The sequence below is a fragment of the Balaenoptera borealis genome (genome assembly GCF_965194805.1).
Source record: "Balaenoptera borealis genome assembly, chromosome: 3".
NCBI lineage: Eukaryota > Metazoa > Chordata > Mammalia > Artiodactyla > Balaenopteridae > Balaenoptera > Balaenoptera borealis.
The window spans coordinates 161,560,769-161,581,667 of NC_138866.1; the positions used below are offsets into that span (position 1 = coordinate 161,560,769).

The 20,899-nt window shown below is 39.3% G+C and overlaps 2 long non-coding RNA genes across 2 annotated transcripts in view; one reads left to right on the plus strand and one right to left on the minus strand.

Annotated features, from left to right (window-relative positions):
* LOC309626475 overlaps window positions 1–20,899 on the minus strand; it is a 41,222-nt gene that overhangs the window by 218 nt on the left and 20,105 nt on the right. The window lies entirely within an intron of this gene.
* The window catches only part of LOC309626478, a 108,348-nt gene continuing 87,457 nt past the window's right edge, over window positions 9–20,899 (plus strand). Inside the window, exon 1 of the long non-coding RNA XR_014243222.1 lies at window positions 9–18,056. This is a non-coding gene — a long non-coding RNA (uncharacterized lncRNA). The remainder of the gene's footprint in view (window positions 18,057–20,899) is intronic.

The following is a 20,899-nucleotide window of genomic DNA, read 5'->3' on the forward strand; positions in this document are numbered from 1 at the left end:
TTGTTGCGGAGCACAGGCTCCAGACGCGCAGGCTCAGCAGTTGTGGCTCATGGGCCTAGTTGCTCCGCGGCATGTGGGATCCTCCCAGACCAGGGCTCGAACCCGCGCCCCCCGCACTGGCAGGCAGACTCTCAACCACTGCACCACCAGGGAAGCCCCATGGTTCTTTTCTGGATGAAGTTTAGTTAAGTCAACCAGTCAATACGCTAGATTTTCTCTGAGAAGCACAGTGGAATTTGGCCATTTTAGTGTTAATCCTATTAACGCCTGAATTATAGGCATTGCTTTTTTAGGAGACCCCTGAATGACCTCTTCCGGACGAAAATCAAATACTTCCAAGTTAGAGTTTTGGTCCATTTCTAAAGGACTCCTAACATCTTCAAAATGAGAGATGTTGTTAAAAAAGTAAACAGCACCAAACCAAAAAAACCCAAAGGGTCGGGTTAATCTAGAAACTGACAAATAGCCCTTGAATAATTATACTTAATTTTATTTTATTTTGTATACAAAGACAGGATTGTTTTTTTTTTTTTTTTTTGTAAAGTGAGCGAAAGAGGGATTTGAATTCTTATTTGAGCCAATAACTCAATCTAAAGGAGAAATTGTAGAGTTACATCCATTGAGGGATACAGAAGGAGTTTAGCGGTTTCCTCGTGGTGCTGTGGGGCCGCACTGTGGTCATCAGTGGAGCAAGGACTTAAATAAAAGAGTGAAATAGTCCGCAGAGAGTAACAGGAGTACAAGGGTCTTTATAAGAGAATTCTTGAAGAAAAGTTTGCTTTCAGGGTTGGACAAACGACAAGGCAAGGGCAGCAGGCTTGAAATAACCTGACTTCTTGGAAGCAGAGATTCTCCTTTCTGACAGAAACGGAGACAAAACACTTAATCTTCTCAGGCAGAAAAGATGGAGTTTCGTGCAATTTTGGACACTTTCAGAACAGTTCTTTAAAACTAAAGGGCCTTTCTGCTTTGGCTTTAGATGTCAAGCCATTGTTGCTTTGGGCTTTACTTTGGTCTCCCCAGGCCTGGATTCAATCTTGGCTTTTTCTTAAATGTATTATGAAATTTCATAGCATTACGTACTTATCCACCCAGCTCCCTAGTTACATAGCATGGGAAGTTAGTCCTACTCTTTTAACAAGGAAAGCAGGCAATTTCCTTACATCTTGAAAATGTGTTTGCCAACTACCTACCCAAGAGGTGTCTGGCATTTTGGTGGGGAAAGAAGTGATTAGTTCAGGGACGTTGACAATAAACCTGCTTCATAAATACCGTATCTTTTAATGAAAACATACTCCCGATTGCCTTCTTTTGTCAGAGAATATCAATTGCGAACCAGTGAAGATTAAGAAAAGTTGTGACCTGTGCCTGCTAACCACTCAAGCCTCAAACACTTTTTTTTTTGTTGTTTCAAGTAGTATATACTTCATTCTCCCCTTATTAAGGTTAAAATGAATCTACATTGCCTGAACTGGAGTTTGGTAATTAGCCACATAAATTAACCAATGAGTTTGACAAAATCATTAACAACTAGGATGCAAAGAGAAACTTTTGGGCATCTGTATGTATAAAATCAAAGGGAGTGTTGTTAAGTATTTTTCATTCGGGGCCACGACAGGCATGACCATATAACATTCTTTTGAGGAAAATGTTTTCATGTTTGGAACAACTAATAATATGAATACAAGCAGGAATCAGAAACACTGAATTCATCTGTAGAGTTGTAAATGAAGGAAAAACAGTTCTCTTTCCTAGACATAATTAAGGAGTAAGCAGTTTACTTAACTTTGAAATCCTTTTATCGTCACTAGGGAAATGTTTGAGTGACTGTTATGAAGTCTTTCAAATTGTGCCATGTGACTTCTTCAAAGAGTTATATGACTAGTGCATGCTTTCAATCATACGCCCTTAAGTTGCTGGTTTCATATAGTTGGAACAAAGCATTGGTTTTTGTGCTGGTTCAGGCGTTGGCCAGTGTGGCAATCTATGAGAGATTTACAGATTCAAAATAATACTGAACCGAATTAGAATTTCCCAAAATATCTCTCACCTCTGCCAGTAATTGCCAGTTCAATCTTTTCCCTTTACCAGAAATCATAGCCCCTCCCACAAGCAGAGATAAAAGGCATTTGAGGGTAGCAAACGAGGAGACACCACACCCAGCCACAAATCGCCACAAAAACTTCACCCAAATTCCTCTCCACACGTATACTTGTTTGGAAGAATGTTTTCTCCCAGGTTCTTACTAGCTGACTTGGGTTCACGTGCAAGTGCCAATGTGGGAAGAGGTGAGAACAGACAGGATTTGGGGTCAACTCTCTTGACCCTGTTGTCCTGTGGAGTGAGGGTGGCAGTATTATTAATTGACCGAAAGCCTCAAATTAACAAACCAGGAACAAAATTATTGGAAGTGCCAAGTCTAGGCATAACAAAGGGTTGTGATTTGAATGGCCAAGGGGAAAGTTGCATCTCCTGTCAGGTTTGGGTTTGTTCAGAGATAGCTCATCTCACAGTTATCAGAAACAACTGTTAAAGTGTGAAGTAGTCAGCCTGGTTCTTTCTCTCTGGTGTGGGTGGCAGGAGCAGGCTGTGGCTCAGGTCTATGGCGGGGCTTGTGTCCCATGCATTTTTATAGACTTTCCCTTTTTTGCATCCTTTTGTCTTCAGGGTGGGAGTACCACCCCCATACTGTCTATTACAACACTTGAATCAGCTTGGCTCTGCCATGACATCTCCAGAATATGAAGATTCAGGAGCAGGTAGATAAGTGGAGACCGCTTTTTGGAGGGCAGTGACCTTCACAGACTCTAAATCACACCCCAAGTGCCAAGGAAAGTATGTATAGGAGCCTTCCACTGGAGTGCCACTCATTGGGAAATGATAGGTCAGAGGCTCAATTTTTTGGACTTTATTTTTCTCCTGGGTCCCCCACATTTAAACTTAGGATACCAGTTGGATGTCGAGCAGAGCCTCTTTTCTTTATGTGGCATCTAGGAAAGTTTTCAAAGTGAAAGGAAAAGCAATGAATGGGATGGAAAAAGTGAAATGCAAAATTGAAGGATGATATGACATGTTCATCTTTTCAGCCTTTTCATATAAATTTAAAATTCGTGTCATCAAGGTCACAAAACATCTTGTAGGGATATGTTATTGTTATTATTTAGAATCCATGGACTCATTAAATTGAGGAGAAACGACGTTGTTACGATACTGAGTCTTCCAATTCTTGTATGTGTTACATTCATTCATTTATTTAAGCCTTTAAAAGTTTTTTTCAATGATAACCTTGCATATATGTGTGTGTATATATATGATAGTCTTGCATATATATCATAATGTATATGGTATATAATATATATTATATATATTAGATTTATTCCTAGGTATTTTATTTTTTTGTGCTGTTATAAATGGTGTCTTTAAGCAGTTAATTTCCTAATTGTTTGTTTTTGGTGTAAAGACACACAATTGATTTTGTGTATTGACCTTGTGTCTAGCTGTTTTGCCAAGTTCATAATTCTAATAATTTACCTGAAGATTCTTTTCAATTTTCGGCACAACAGATCTTATCTGTAAATAAGGACAATTTAAATTTTTTCTTTCTAATCATCATCTCTTTATTTATTTTCCTTGCCATATTGCATTGGTTAAAATGTCCTGTACATGATGTATTAAGAGTGGTAATAGTGGGCACTTTTATCTTGTGTGTAATCTCGAAGGGGAAAATTTTAGCTTTCCCTTCTCTCTCTCTCTTTTAGTAGAAATGATTTATCAGATTGAGAAAGTTTCCCTGTGTTCCTATCTTACTAAGAGTTTTAAATTATGATACAGGCATTTATGAAACATTTTCTCCTTTTTCCTTTTTAAATAAATATGGAGAGTTACAATGGTTGACTTTTTGAGTGTTAAACCAATTTTGCATTCTTGGAATAAACCTACTTTGTTGTGATGTATTATTTTCTCAAAATAGCTCCATATTTCTTTGCTAATATTCTGTTTGGGATTTTTATATCTTGACCATGGGTAGGTTGGCCTTGAATTTTCCTTCTTGCAATGTCTTTGCTGGACTTTGGTATTCCTGTTATGATATGCTCACAGAATGAGTCTGGGAGTGTTCCTTCTTCTATTTTTTTGCAGAGTTTAAGTAGATTGGCATTATTTCTTCCTTTCAAGTGTTGCTATCTGGGCCTGGTGTCTTAAACTATGGGTTCTGTTCCTGTAATAGGACCATTCACATTTTCTGGGGTCACTTTTGGAAAGTTGTATTTCTCTAGGAATTTATTTTTCCTAGATTTGCAAATTTATTGGAACAAAATTCTTCACAGTATCTTCTTATTATCCTTTCAATGTCTGCAGAATCTGTAGTTTCCCTTGCCACCCCCCCTTTCAAGTTCATGCTATATTTTCAAGACATCTCTTTCTTTCTTGATCACTTTTGCCAGATTTTATCAAACTTATTAGTCTTTTCAAAGAGCTAAGCTTTGGCTTTGCTGATTTTTTCTATGATATGCTTGTTTCCACTTTGTTATTCTCTTCTGTTAAATTTATTGTTTTATTTTATGTTCTTTGAATTTTATTTGCTTTTCTTCTTCTAACCTCTTGAGATAGGTGTTTAGTCATTGATTTTTTAGCCTTTTTTTTCTTTTCTAATATATTTATTTAAATTTATAAATTTTTCTGTATAAACACAAGTCTTGGTTTCATCCTGATATATAGTATTTTCTAATTTCTACTGTGATTTCTTTTTTAACTCTAAATTATTTAGAAATGTATTTCTGAATTTCCAATTAATATACATTTACAATTAATGTGCAAGGATTTTTATTTTTTTGGTTATTTCATTTCTAGCCTAATTATATTATGGTAAGAAAATATACTCTGTATAATTTCAATCTACAGCAAGTCCCCTACATACGAACGAGTTCCGTTCCGAGAGCATGTTCATAAGTCCAATTTGTTTGTAAGTCCAACAAAGTTAGCCTAGGTACCCAACTAACACAATCAGCTATATAGTACTGTACTGTAATAGGTTAATAATACTTTTCACACAAATAATGCATAAAAAACAAACACAAAAAATAAAGAAAACATTTTTAATATTACAGTATAGTACCTGGAAAAGTACAGTGTACAGTACAACAGCTGGCATATAGGGGCTGGGATCTAGTGAACAGGCATGAAGAGTTACTGACTGGAGGAGGGAGAGGACGTGGGAGATGGTAGAGCTGAAAGATCATCAGCAGTAGGAGTCAGACGGCAAGTTGCAATTTCACTCACGCCTGACTTTGATGGCACAGGTTCTTCAATCCTTGCTGGATTCAATTCTATCTACTCTCTTGAAAAAATGATCCAGTGATGACTGGGTAGTAGCTCTTTTTTTCTCATCATAGATGACATGGTAGCACTGGATTACATTCTGAACGGCTGCGGCAACCTCCGTGTACCGTTCTACGTTCGGGTCCTGTGCCTCAAAAACTAACAGCACCTCCTCAAATAAAGAAAATCCCCTTGTCATTTCCTGCATCGTGAATCTCTTCAGTTCTTCAGTTACTTCTTCTTCCTCTTGTCTCCCTTTCTCTGGGCCTCCAGTTCCATCAGGTCTTCATTAGTAAGCTACACAAAGTAAGTACACAAAAGCACAACGACTTGTAGAGGATGCATGCATGTGACAATGTACGCCAGACATGTGAACTAACTTATGTGATTGGACATGCAAACGCATGTTTTCATCTTTGAAAGTTTGCAACTTGAAGGTTCGTATGTAGGGGACTTACTGTATTAAAATTCACTGAGACTTGCTTTATAGTTTGGCATACAGTCTGTTTTCATAAAAATTCTATGTGTGCTGGAAAAGATGATATACTTTGTGCTTATCAGATGAAGTATCTTCTGTAAGTCCCTTGGATCAAGTTTGCAAATTATGTTAGTCAATCTTCTATATTTTTATTGATTTATTTTTCTGCTTATTCTTCCAGTTACTGAGAAAGATTTGTTCAAATCTCTTAAAATGATTGGGAATTGTTTATCATTGCAGTTCTGTCAAGTTTTGTTTTGTTCTGAAATAATATTTGGAAATTCATTGCTGAGTACAGTAACACCACCACCACCACCATCTCGACCAATAACAATACAGCAGTAGCAATATACCAGGACTCAAGCAAGCTGTGTGCTCTTGATCGTCATAAAGTCTTCTTTAATTAAATAAAAACTATTTGGACTAAAATTTGTATTTTTTTAACCATCATACCATATCGTATCATAACATCAGTTTGACAGGTGCAAAAATGTTCTTCATTGGTGTAGAAAGAATAATCTCAAGACTGATAAATACATTCTCTAGTGTCTAATTGAGAGCCTGCTTATGTTATACATATGAGTTCCAACCAACAATCAATTGATAAATATTTATTGATTATTTACAATGTGCTCAGCACTCCTCTGGGTACTGGGGAATATGAAGGCTGAAGACCCATTTCTCAAGCAGTTACTATTTTTGATGAAGAAAGAAACCCATCTTTCCCTGGCATTGTCTTAACATTTCTACTTTCTTATCTGAAATTTTTTTCTATAAATCATTGTCTTAGAACAAAGTGGGATGATAGTACATGCCACAAAAGTATTTTCTTCTCCTCAAATATATAAAAGCTGTTCATTCTTGTTCAAAGTCCATGTTAAATACTCTTCAAAGCTTTCTGATCACCTTGACCCTTAGCTGCCTCTTTCTCTCTTAAAAATCCTCAACAAAATATTAGCAAACCAAATTCAGCAGTACATAAAAAGGATCATACACCATGATCAAATGGAATTTATCCCAGAGATGCAAGAATGGTTCAATATCTGCAAATAAGTCAATGTGATATGCCACATTAACAAAACAGAGGATAAAAATCATATGATCATCTCAATAGATGCAGAAGAAGCATTTGACAAAATTCAACATCCATTCATGATAAAACTCTCAGAAAGTTGGTATAGAGGGAACATATCTCAACATAATAAAGGCAGTTTATGACAAACTCACAGCTAACATCGTATTCAATGGTGAAAAGCTGAAAGCTTTTCCTCTAAAATCAGGAATAAGACAAGGATGCTCACTCTCATTTCTATTTAACATAGTATTGGAAGTTCTAGCTACAGCGATCAGACAAGAAAAAGAAATAAAAGGCATCCAATTTGGAGAGGAAGAAGTAAAACTGTCACTATTTGCAGATGATATGATATTTTATAAAGAAAACCCTGAAGTCTCCACCAAAAAACTATTAAAACTAACAGATGAATGCAGTAAAGTTGTAGGATACAAGATTAATATACAGAAATTTGTTGCTTTTCTATACACTAATAATAAACTATCAGAAAAAGAAAGCAAGAAAACAATCAAAGAATAAAATAGCTAGGAGTAAATTTAACCAAGGAGGTGAAAGACCTATACTTTGAATTTCTACAGCATTTTGGCTAACTAGTATACTAGCATACTAGTACATGCTAGTACTTGGCATATACTACCTTTGGCTCAAATAATAATTCATCACTTCTTGGGTGTCTGTCTTAAATTTTAGATCAAGGCTCCATATGGGCTGTAATTACATCTTGCACATCATTGTATCCTCAATGACATAGCATTTTGCTTTCAGTGAATTCAATAAATATTTATTTATTGAGTAATTGTCTAGGCTATAGTCTTATAAAGATCAACCATTTAATTGATTCCTAGTAGTACATTCATAAGTACTAATGCTTTCATATTTTCACCTTAACGGGTTGTTCAATTTACATTCATTTAGTTGGCGTATATTATGAAGGCTGTTTATGTATAAATTTGCAAGTAGAAGTTTGCAAGCAATATCTTCTCTAAATCACTCTTCTGATTTTATACACCATGAATGCACAGTGATCATTCTGGATTAAATTAAGGCCTTTATTATTTTTTATTTTATTTTATTTTATTTTATTTTAATTGGAGTATAATTGCTTTACAATGTTGTGTTAGTTTCTGCTGCACAATGAAGTGAATCAACTATATGTATATCTATATCCCTTCCCTTTTGGACCTCCCTCCCATCCCCCCATCCCACTGATCTAGGTCATCACAGAGCACCAAGCTGTGCTCCCTGTGCTATGCAGCAGGTTCACACTAGCTATTTATTTTACACATGGTAGTGTATTTATGGCAAACCTAATCTCCCAATTCGTCCCACCCTCCCCTTCCCCCCTCTGCCCACATGTCCATTCTCTACATCTACGTCTTTATTCCTGCCCTGCAAATATGTTCATCTGTACCATTTTTCTACATTCCACAAGTATGTGTTAATATACGATATTTGTCTTTCTCTTTCTGGCTTACTTCACTCTGTATGACAGTCTCTAGGTCCATCCACATCTCTACAAATGACCCAATTTTGTTCCTTTTTATGGCTGAGTAATACTCCATTGTATATATGTGCCACATCTTCTTTATCCATTCATCTGTCAATGGACACTTAGGTTGCTTCCATGTCCTGGCTATTGTAAATAGAGCTGCAATGAACATTGTGGTACATAACTCTTTTTGAATTATGGTTTTCTCAGGGTATATGCCCAGTAGTGGGATTGTTGGGTCATATGGTAGTTCTATTTTTAGTTTTTTAAAGAACCTCCATACTGTTCTCCATAGTGGCTGTATCAGTTTACATTCCCACCAACAGTGCAAGAGGGTTCCCTTTTCTCCACAACCTCTCCAGCATTTATTGTTTGTAGATTTTTTGACGATGGCCATTCTGACCGAGTGTGTGAGGTGTGAGGTGATACCTCATTGTAGTTTTGATTTGCATTCCTCTAATGATTAGTGATGTTGATCATCTTTTCATGTGCCTCTTGGCCATCTGTATGTCTTCTGTCATTAAAATCAGTCTAAAGTTGGTTAAATTAGAGTTTCTAATAATCCATACAAATTGTCTTGACTGACCATAGTGCTCATGTTTGAGGTTACCATTGGGTGTGAGGGTTTTGTGCAGATGAAACTGAAAAGGCCCGTGTAGTTCCCTGCTGTTGTTTTCACCCTATGCCCATGTGAGGATGTGCCCTTGGTTTGTGGTTATGACCAAAGAGTGTAGAGAGATTGTGGTGTTTATCTTATGCACGGCATGATGCACGAGCTCTAAATAGCCACTTCATCTTCAATTGCTGCTTCTTAGCTTGGCCAACCACTTGCTTCTACTGTTTCCTAGCATTCTACGGCTCAGCCATATGGTTTGCAGCAGTGTCTTTGGGCCCTCTTTGAAAATATGTTTATTCTGAATAACATCTAGTGAGTGCCTATGATGTGCCAGGTAATTCTGTAAAATATCTTTCATTACTTGCCCATTCTGCAGATAAGAAAACAGGCTCAGAGAGCCCTGAGATTCATCCAAAGTAGCTAAGCTAGAAAACGGAGGAGCCAGGTTTCACGCTCAAGCTCTTGGACTCCCAGGTTCTTCGTTCCTCACAGTGGGTAACACTGATTGTCACTATTTGTGGCATTTCCATCTCAGTTTTATGTGAATAAAACAGTAAAAATCTCACATAATTTATCTTTATACATACAATTTTTTTGATGGCATCTAATCAGTGACCAAGTTCAAAATTCTATTTCTATACTGCTTCTCCTGTCCAGCCCTTCCCAGCTCCATGGCTATAGCTTTATTTCAGATGCTCACCATTTATTACCTGGAACATCACACTCAAAGACACCTTCCACCCAGTGCCAGAGGGGTCATTTACTAACAACTATTGGATCAATTTTGTGCCCCAACTTAAAATCGTTTTATGGTTCTCCATTGACCACTGGCAGAAGTCTAGATTTCTGAGTAGAGCACACCAAGCATCCCCTTCCCAAATCTGTCTAGTCTTATGTTTGCCATGGCCTCTTTCATACCAAACTACCACCAAGACCAGCTATTCAGTTTCGTATCTCTGCGTCTTCACTTACTCTTCCAATCTGCTTGGTGATCCCTACTCAACCCTCACGATCCGTTTCAAGTGTCACCATTTTGAAATAGTTTTCTAATACCCTTATGAGAATTTACTGCTCCCTCCTCTATGCCTCTACTTTATCATGTTTCGAATTCCATTAAAGCCCCCATGATATTTAAGGATCCTTTATTTGTTTACCCTTAGTGTCTCTCTTTGTTTCTTGGGCTTTAAGCTCCTTGAAAGCACAAATGATGCCATAATGCCTTTGCACGGGTGCCCAGCAGAGTACCTGCCCATTAGCTCTTAATAAATGTATCATCTGGTTGGGCAATTATGATGAATTTAACACAAGGGTCATGTCATAGCAAAGTAGTTGCTTTATTTTAATTTTGATCTTTTCTACTGAATAACAAGAGGATGCAAAGCTGTCAGCATTAGTCCTGGTGTGGGAGATTTCAGAGCGTGGACAGGGAAGGCAAGGGGTGTGGTGTATGTCAAAGAAAGGAAGAGCCAGAGAAGGATGCGAAGCAAAATCATCTTACAATGGATTCTGGAAGGTTTTAGAATATTGAGATGGTCCAGGGATGTTTTTCTTTCTAGGTAGGTGTTAAAAAACTAAGAACGAAAGTAAATCTTCTCACAATACTTCCAATCCCCTCTTTTTCTGATCTCATCAATATTTTAGTTAATTTACAAATTATTTACTTTGTAGGACATCCAGTAACCTTTCCACTGCTTTCTAGACTTTCATCTGCTGCACTTGGCTTTCATGAAATATTCTACAAATTCATGACAATTAACTTAATTAATTGTATTTTATGACTTTGGGTCAGAATGCCAGAATTTCAGTTCCAGTTTCATTGTGCTCATTGAAACCTCAAGAGTATCTTTCAGATATTGGCTTTCAGACCTTTCTTTTTGAATACGTTGCTATTTACTTACTATGTGCCAAAGCCACCATGTCAATGTAATTGAAAACAAGCAAGAAAGAGACTGAAGGCTCAGATGAATGGAAATGTGATACAGACCCTTCCACCCACAACCCATTGGCTGGAATCCAGGCGAGGCTGATGGGGACGAGAAGTAATTACCATCTGACGGCTGGACAATGGTCTGTGTGAAACGAGCTGGTTATCTCAAGTCTAGTTCCTCACGGACAGGTGTTCATATTGCAGTTTCCACCTTCAGTGACAGCAGTCCTGGGACCGAATGAGTCAGAGAGACCAAAACCACCTTCTCTCTTATTTGAGATTGGATGCCCATTTGTGATACAAGGAAACTTCTGGCTCCTGACTTCAACTTTTCAATAGATAAGCAGAGAATGAGACTGTGAATGCCTAATCAAGCTCTCTCTCTCTTTCTTCCCATGGGTGTAAAAGTTATTTGTAAAACAAGGACAAACGTTAGGCATTTCTCATTTGTCTATTTAATTAAAATGGATGCTATAGTACCAAAGGAAAAATGCAATCGGGGAAAAATGAGAACAGTATGAGTTTTTTTAGTACTATAATAAAGTGCCCTGAACACTTAAAATTCCAGTCTTGCCTTATAAACCACTGAAGAATAATAATAAAGAGAACTTACTCCCCACATGTTATTAAAGTCATAGGAAACAACCAAATTCAGTACCAATATTATTATCCATTCTGCCAAAGCTGAACATTATTTCCCCTATTCATTTGAGCAAAAGATTTTCCAAACTTTATAAATATTGTTATGTCTCTCAAATGCATTACCTCACAGGTCTCTTCTGAAAGGTATCCAAATTCTACATTAAGGCACTTGTGGGAAAAGTAGAAAAAATAAATGGTTTACTTTAAATGGGATTTGGAAAGGGTATGATTACGGTCTGAAATGTATCGCACTGACATAGTAAAACTGAACTTCCTAATGGATTCTGAAATTTTGAGTAAGCATTAAATCCATTTATTGAACTCCTCTCTGTATGTCTAAAAGTTACAATAAATACATATATTTTTTTTTCCCTGATGGGCTTTCTGCAGTGAAGGGCGTCATACATTAGTTGCACGGACTGCACTTGAAGGAGGCTGAGGGCACATAGCTGAACGCTGCACCTGAGTGCAAGGAGAGAGGCAAAATGTTTTCTGAGTGAACAATTAAGGATGTGAATAGAGAGAGATTAGCTTCGCCACATAAAAAAGAATTGCTAAACTACGCAGAGCAAAATGTCCTTCAATAGACTTACAAATGCATCCTGTCTCTACCCACCATGTTTTTATGTCATCAGGTAACCAGAGCTGAACTGTGTCCAGGAACACATTAGATCTTGCACTTTGGTGGTGCCAGGCAGACAAATAGACAGAAGGACACACAATGGCAAAATTCAAACATGAATAGAGAGCTGGATTTTCATTGTTTGCTCACAATACCTCTTGGGTGGAAGGAAGGAAATAGGCTGTATTGCCTAATAACTCGAAATGCCCCCAGAGAAAGAAAAACAGACAGATTCCCATTTTGGTGGTGCACGAGCTCGTGTGGCCAGCCGTTCCTGGTGATAAGTTTGTGAAAGGCTATTTTGCAGGTCCTGCTCCAATTGTAAAGCCATAAACCAACCATGTAGTCAATGAGTCTGTCTAGCTGGGAGGGATGCAAGGTATGATTTACAATCTCTGCCAAGGAGACATCTAAATGGGAAAGTTTGCTGAAATGCTGCGTGTGAAAGAGACCCAAGGGCGGAAGAATGGTGACAAGCGATTGTTTCTCTGCTTGATTCGTTAAATAGAAAAAAAAATATTTTTGAGCTTGTAAAAGTTATGTTTGGGGTCTTGGCACCAATTCTAATAGGGATAAATTTACATTTTGGCATTTGGTCAATAAGAGCCAGAAAACCAGAGCTTTAAGATAAAGCAGAGTAGAAGTCGTGTAACTTAAAAGCACACAGACATGCAGATAAAGGCTAACTGACCCTAAGCAAGTCAAATACTGCCTTAGAAGGCGTCTGCTCCTTGGACTTGATGACAGACCAGAACAAGACCATGTGTGAAGACCTTTCAGGGGTCCTTGGAAATTTGTTATTTTCCATTGTTCTGTGATCGCCAGTTATAGTGTTATCGACATAGCAAAGGTCAATGGTGTTCAAGGAATAACACCAATCTTAATTTTTATAGGTTTCACTTTTAATTTTCTCACTCTCCTCCCCCCACAATGGTTTTGCATGACACACAGAGGGGCTAATTTGGTTTCAGTATTTCAATACGGGTTTTATGATGGGCCGAGCTAATAGGGGAATTGTAAACAACAGCCTGATATTTCTTTGACCTGTAATGAAATTAACCATCTGAAAATAAGCATTGTATGCTAATATTGCCTTTATATTCATTGACGCGCATAGTTTTGGAGTGATCTGCTGAATAACGTGCTGGGCGATAATTATATCCACACATTAAGACATGCAGTATATGCAAACATAAAACACAGACAGAACTTCCCTTGAGTCCTTGCTCAATTGAAAAATGTTAACCTCCTGAGAGGTAGGAAGAAAATACAAGAAATTATCCTTATATATCTACCCTGAAGCAGCCATTTCTGGAAATGAATCATAAATTCTTTTCTTATAACCCACAGAGGCTTTATTGGGTGAACAGATCTTTCTCTCATCACAAAATCAGAAATAAGAAGAAAACCTTGCATATTATTTTGTAACGAGTTGTTCTAAAAATCACTGATGTCATCTGCAGACTTTGTATCCTAACTAAACCTTAAGCAACTGAATGTTTTAAATATTTAAGGGCTCCATGGGGACAATTTATATCAATGTTTTGAACTACGTATGTACATAAATTTCTGATGCAAAGATAACAGATGACAGATAAACAGTGAGGACCTGTGTTATGTGTGTGTGTGTATACACCTAGGATATTGATTTATGGACACTAAATGAACATTAATTTGTTGGTAGACCCCAGAAAAGTCAATTGGCTCTACCATTTCACCTATTAAAAGAAATCTATTTGATTTACTCACTTTTTACCATCATTTCCATCCGCATAAAAGAATTCTTTTTTTTTTTCACTGCCTTGAGGTTGATACTTTGAACAGGAAAAATGAGTGAGTCAGGGCCCCGATTACTCTTAGGCAAAAGTCAAATTGAGCTCTTCTGAGGAAAGACATCGTATTATTTTCAAAATGAGTAAGACTCTCGGTTCTCTCATTTAAATTAGCTTTCTTTTATATATGCCCTCAAAAATATCTTACTTTTCACACACACACACCGCATGTTTCCAGCTTGCATTTGATTTCTTCCATTTATGAACATTGATAGAAATCGTAAGCTGGCCTAGAATGAGAGAAACTAAGAAGTTGGGCATCCTAAAATGTAATCATTAACTTCACTCCCTCCTTGAAAATCTTTGGTGCTCTCCTCTCCGAAGCAACCCTAAAACTTTTGCATAGTTGAGGTGGATGCATCGCTTTGACCATATTTTATGACTTTTGGAGGAACGATCCAATTGATTAAAAAGAAATAAAATGGGTCAAAAAATTTATACGCTCTCTGAGAAAACCCCTGAAATGTGCTTGGTGACATTACAAACTCTTGCAAACTTAGATTGGAAAAATTTCTAATAGCGTATGTCTCGCAAAAGTGGTAGCCATATCAATATTGACAAATATGTGGCCATATCAATATTGCTGGATATAGTTCTTCCACGAAATTATAACACCTTCTTGATATAATCAGGAAAGGAAGCAGAGAAGTGTCTACAAAAAAACACTGACCATTTTATAACCTCAGAAAAATAGTGGTCTATTTCTAGCTGGAAACAAAAGTTACAATGGTATGGTTTCCATATGCCTTCCAAAATATCCTTTAATTTTTTAGGTTTTACCAGTCAACCAATTGTCTCTCCCTGACCCACTTCTTGGCCTTCATCCACTTTCCAGCTGACACTCACTGCTCTAGACTAGGAATAGGAAGCGGGCTTCACGCACCTGAATTTGCATTATGGAGGGTGAAGAATCCCAGGGGTTCTGGGTGGATGGGGGGGAAGGAGCAGAGAGCAGTGTGGGTCCTAAGGGCAGTCAGGGAAGGGACGGGGCATGACTGTCAAGGGTGCCTGAAGGACAATTTTCCATGGTCATTTCAGGTACACAGAACAGCACGTGGCTGGAAACGGTCCTGTGAAAACTGTGGCTTCAAGGGATGTCTGAATCGTTCCCAAATGTAGACAGTTATCAGATGCGTTGCCAAAGGGAAGCACGGGCCACCTCTGGAGCAAGTGTGCTGTCCTCCCTCCCAGGCACGACCAGCAGTACGTAGGCTACTTTCTTATATAAGTCTGCTTTAATTGCTATTGCTATCCGTTCTTAACTATGCCTTCAGGTTGAACAATGGCTCAAGGGATTCACCTGTACGTACCTTCCTGCATGCATCCTCCTGTCTCTTTTGTGTTTCCCTTTGCCCTCCCTACTCCCCCTTAGAGGAAACCCACGTAGGATAAGAATCTAGCCTAGAGTTCATAAGCTCTTTTTCTATTGGTGCCAATCTTGAAAAACGAGAATCAGAAACTGCTAGATGAGAACCCAATGCCTTAGTGAGGAGAGGTGAGGGAGAGGGGGGCGGAGTGGAGCCAGATGAAACAGACACCGCTCAGATGTCCCCCATCTTTCCATATTCAGGAGGGAGGCTGTGGTGCCGAGTTGAAAAGGGGTGGTATTGTGATTAAGGAAAAAAAACACACATACACACCAGACAATCCCTCCGCTATGAAAGCAGCTTTGTTCTTAGGTGTAATTTAAAAAGCAATCAAACAAATGAATTTACAATGGAATTTTCCCACCTTTAAAGCTGTTTGCACCGATACGAGGAATGTAATTTGGCCAGTCGGTTAGAGTGAGTGGCACAGAACTACAATTAGAGGTTGTAATAGTATTAAATAAAAATATAATGGAGGCCAGAAACATAATAGGAAATGTAATCACTCACTTCAACAGAAGATTACATAATAAATAAGCTAAAGAGTAAATGGTTAAGGGCAATATCACCAAAGGATGTCCCTTGGATGCTGTGTCATATAAAAAGCACAGTCATCCTATAAAAGTTATAAAGTTTATGATTATCATGATTTATTACAAAGCAGCGTGTAGATCTGCCCACATCAATACCTCGTGTTGTCCACCACAAACTCATTTATAAGCCAAGAGTCCCCAGTTTGTCTCCACTAACCACCAGTCTCTTATGGCCCCCTTTAGTATTATTATTATTTTGTCATCTTTGTTGTTTTTTGGTCATGCCACGCGGCTTGCGTTATCTTAGTTCCCTCCCTGGCCCTCGGCAGTGAAAGCGGAGTCCTAACCACTGGACCGCCAGGGAATTCCCTGACCCCCATTATTCTTACTGGTTCCTTTCCAGTTGACCATGAAGGTAGTGAAGGTAGTTGCCCATGAAACAGAGAGTTAAGTTTTCAAATCCCAATTAGGCACCATCTGGGAGCTATTGGTGACTCTGGCCTAATTTTCTCATTATAAATCTGCATCATTTTTCCAGGAGGGCCTTAGATTGAAAAAAATGGAACCAAGAACACTCAATGTGTGTGTTTAGTCTGAGAAATTTCAACTGTTTGGATATCCCAAGGCTTTTGAAAATTCCAAAGTTTAACAATAAGTGGTAACTTAGAAAAAAATTGAGCTTAAAAATTTGTTATTCTTCTTATTTTTTTCATTGAAGTATAGTTGATTTACAAGGTTCTGTTAATTACTGCTGTATAGCAAAGTGATTCAGTAATATATATATATATATATATATATATATACATTCTTTTAAAAATTAGTTCTTGATTGGACCTTGTGGGATAGCTTCATTTCCCAGCATTTAAGACTGTAATTTTAAGATGCTTCCAACTTCGATGAAGCTACACATAGCCATGTGGGATTTGTGGCTACAGATGGTACTTGGTATGAGTTTGCTTTTCGATGTGTAGATGGACCCAAAGTCTTTTTCTTCCTGTTTGTGCATTAGGCTTCTTTGTTTACTGATGCTGCATCCAAACAGTCCTTACATTTTAAAAAAATCATGTCTTATCCTCCGGCACTGAAGTGATGCATACTGCAGCGTGACTTCAGGGACCCGTGCAAGTGGTAAATGACGTTAGAAAAAATTAAGAACTCACCTACACATTTTAAAAGGCTACCTGAAGCACAGTTTCAAATAACAGGCAGGATAATAATGACTATCATCCTGGGGCAATTTTGCCTTGTGTTTGTGTTGTGATGGCAGATTGTATTCTTATATTTGGCTCTCCATTTGGGAGGACATTTTTATGTCAGAAAATTAGTCGAATGTCTACAAGTGACATTGCCTTCTTGTGGCCAAGCATATTCCCAAACCACACGTAATTGAACAATATAGTCTTTTATCGGACAGGTATCTTTCTAGATGGTATTCAGCAATAATCTGTTCCTTTATTGTTTCCTCAGGGCAATTACTTCCCACGGCGACTATCTTGTAGTGAAAGACGTTTTGAACAGTTCTATACTTCGGCCTCACGTCAGGAGTGCAAGAGTTAGCACAATTTGGGAATAACATGGAAAGAGACTGAGAATGGAATTCAAAATACAAAAGGAAAGGAAGCCATACATCATCCCACAAAGTAACGTTATGACTTGGTGGCCTTAGCAAGGCCTTCTACAAGGCTGTGAGCTGGAGCCAAAAATACTGCAAGAGCTGGAACTTTGAAACTGACTGTAAACTTGTCTTGAATGGTCCCCAGACACCCTGGCCTTTGTTTATAGAAGTCTTTGTTTTCCTTTGACAGTACCGGGAACCTAACATTTTCCTAGTCGGGTATATTTCTGTATTCATTGTCCCCGCCATGCCAGGTTAAGCTGACAGTTTGACAGCTTGGCTGCAGGAACGATTCTTTGACGATCTTCCTTATCCTTTTTCTCTGCCTATTAAGTTGAATTCAATTCTATTTTTTTCTGGCCAACCCGATCCAAGGCTACACCCTCTAGGAAGTATCAGACAACTGAACTTGGTCTAGGCAACTGTGCTGAATTTTGTGGTGAGTCAGGACTATTCTCTTAGGACGAGAGTTGCAGTGGTTTGGCTCGACACAGAATTCATTGGTACCAATCCCAGCCCTTCTGAGAGCTTGCTGTGTGACTTTTGGGTAAGTCATAACCTTTCTGTTTTTAGTTTCCTGAAAAGTGGAGATAAAGCTGCAGTGCTTTTCATCCACCTCCCTTGGAAGAGTTTTGTGAAGGTTAGTTAATTAATTGTCAAGATGTCGGCATATGGGATGTATAAAGGGAATGTCAAATGATAGGTCACACCAGGCAAGAGAGAAAAGGGGAGTGATTGTGGAATAATTGCTAATTTTTCAACATCTTCAAGTTTCTAGGGCAGTTGTCAGGGAAAGTTCCCAAATTTGATGGCTCTAAAAATCATTGAGACATCAGAAGAGTTCTTTCTAGCTTCATTTCCTTCTATAGGATTCTATGTAAGAGTCTGTGGGTTCAATAACTGTCTTAGAACCTAGGGAAAGTAGAACAAGCTTGGGAAGTGCTTTTGCCTATAAATGTGAGCTTCATTTGACCATAGCGTTAAGGATATATTCAATCAATATTCATGCAAAGGAAAAGATGGAATCGTTTTCTTTGGGACTCTGATTGCCTCCAGCCAGGCTGGTGAAAATTGGAAGAATTGAAGAAGTTGGAACAGTAAAAGATACCACTTCGTGAGCACTTAATTTACCCCAGGAACTTCACTTACATTGTCTTTTTTACCCAGAAAGCAACCCAGTGAGGGGGAATGATGGTTTCTGGTTGCTCTCTCCATGTATTTTCTTGGCAACAATGTATACGACTCCAAGACAGTAGTCATGGGTTGTGACTAAGTTCAACATAAATGACCAAAATATCAGCTGGCCCTGATGATTCCAGAATCTCTTTCTTAGAAGATAGCATGGGTTGGACCTGTATATTTCACTTTTGCGCATGTAAATATTCCCCAAACTAGAGACATATCAGGGAAGGGAGGGGAGTAGAGAATTACAGGACTGCCAGAGCAATTGCTTTTTGACTTGGCCAGAAATGGAAACCAACTTCTCTGACTCTTGACACCCAGACTATCATCAACTAAAACTGAAAACAATGTTCCTTACCAAATGGGGTGAATTAAGGCAGTTTGTAGAAAATGCAGTCTGGTAGATCAACATCCTATAAAATCAGTGTGTAGACTATTAATGAAAAGTTTCAACACAGAAGAGTTGGTGTAGTTTTAGACACACGTAAACACACCAAAGAGTGATGTTTTCTTCCTTCCTTCCTTCTTTTGCTAAATTCTGAGCATCTCTTCAAGGCATTTAAGAGGAGGCCTTGCTTCCAGAGTTGACAGTGTAGGTGGAATACATTTAGAACTCAAAGTTCAAACAAAAATAACAACAAAACACACACACTCCGACTTTTCTCGTTACTCAGATGTTGTGGAAAATGTATGTGCGGGGGCCGTGGCCTGCCACTGCTCATGTGGGGAGTCAGAGCCGCCTAGATCACGGGGTTCGAGCCAGTGCAGGTAACTGAGCACAAAGCCACATGTGCTCATCTATTTATAGCTCCCGGTGGTGAAAATGTAAAACCAAAGTGCAGCCTCTACCTGCTGTTCCCAACTGACACTAACACAAAACGGATAAGACCTCCTTTTGGTTGCCTTTGTAGTTTCAACTGACACACACAAAAGTGATGACTTGGGTTGTCCCCACTTCTCGACACCGCCCCCCTCTCCCGCCACTTGAACAGGTGAGAGAGTCAGACAGGCAGCCCCGGAACTGCTTGTTCAGTCTTCTGCCTGGTCCAGAAAGGCATCTCTAGCCATGTGAGATGCAGAAATAAAGAAAAGTGATTGTATTCCCTTCTTACATCAAGAGCTTTCTCTTTCAAATTCATCCCAGTGAATACCCAAATACTATCTAAAAACATTTATCTTTCAGAAGATCTTTTTTCTCCCTACAGCTTGTGTGCAAGACACACACACACACACACACACACACACACACACGCACACACGCACACAGAGTTGCAATTCTTCCCCAAAGAACCACAAACAAAACCAAACCAGTAATAGGGCAGAATCGTGCCTTATAAACAAGATCTAATTGCAGCAGAGAATGTCGTCAGCCTCTTGCTGACGTTCATAGGCCTTCTAGCCTCCCTGGATCCAGGTAACTGGATTTTAATGCCCTTATTAAATAGCAGCAAAAGTTCAAAAGCTGTCTTTTCTTAAGGAGGTCTGCAAGGAGGGCTTATGATGCCCTGTTAGAAACTGCTGACCAGAGTTTATGAGGATCTTTTTATTAAAAGGCAAACCTCTCGACAGAGAGTTAAGACCACTTGGCGGTGGAGGTGGAGGTGGAGGTGGGGTGGCATCGCCCCCTGACAGCGTGGTCCCCGCGGGGGGCTGGCAGCGGCCCAGCGCGCGCGGCAGGGTAAGCAGGAAGCTGCGGCGAGGCTCAGCCGCTCAAAAGCTACTGGAGCTAATAGATTGTGGTCATGAGGAGAGCGGTAGCATCTCGGTAGTGATGGGAACACTCAAAAGCATCGTCAAAACAGTTGCAGAAACACGCTGAGCTCTGCACTCCTGAGCCGCTGCCTGCTGCAGCCCCCTTGGACTTTGCTGGAAGCCGCAGGCTCTGGGCGCCGCTGCAGCCTGGCCCCGCGGTCCCGGTTCCATCCCTCCATCCCCACCCCGGATTCTGCGGCCCGGCCCGAGGGGAGGGGCGCCTCATGGAGGGGGGAGGTGCTGCCGAAGAGGCGCAAGCCTGATCCCGAAGCCCGTCGCCCCTTCCGAGAGGCGCGCAGTGTGGACGCCTCTCCTCCCCGACCCCTGCTCTAAAGCTTCCGCAGCAGTTTCCATAATGGAGCGTCTATTTCCTCCTCATCACTGTATGGGTGGAGGACGATTAAAGTAAGGAATTTTAACCTCCTTCCCCACCCCGCCCCCGCTGTTTTTTGTTTT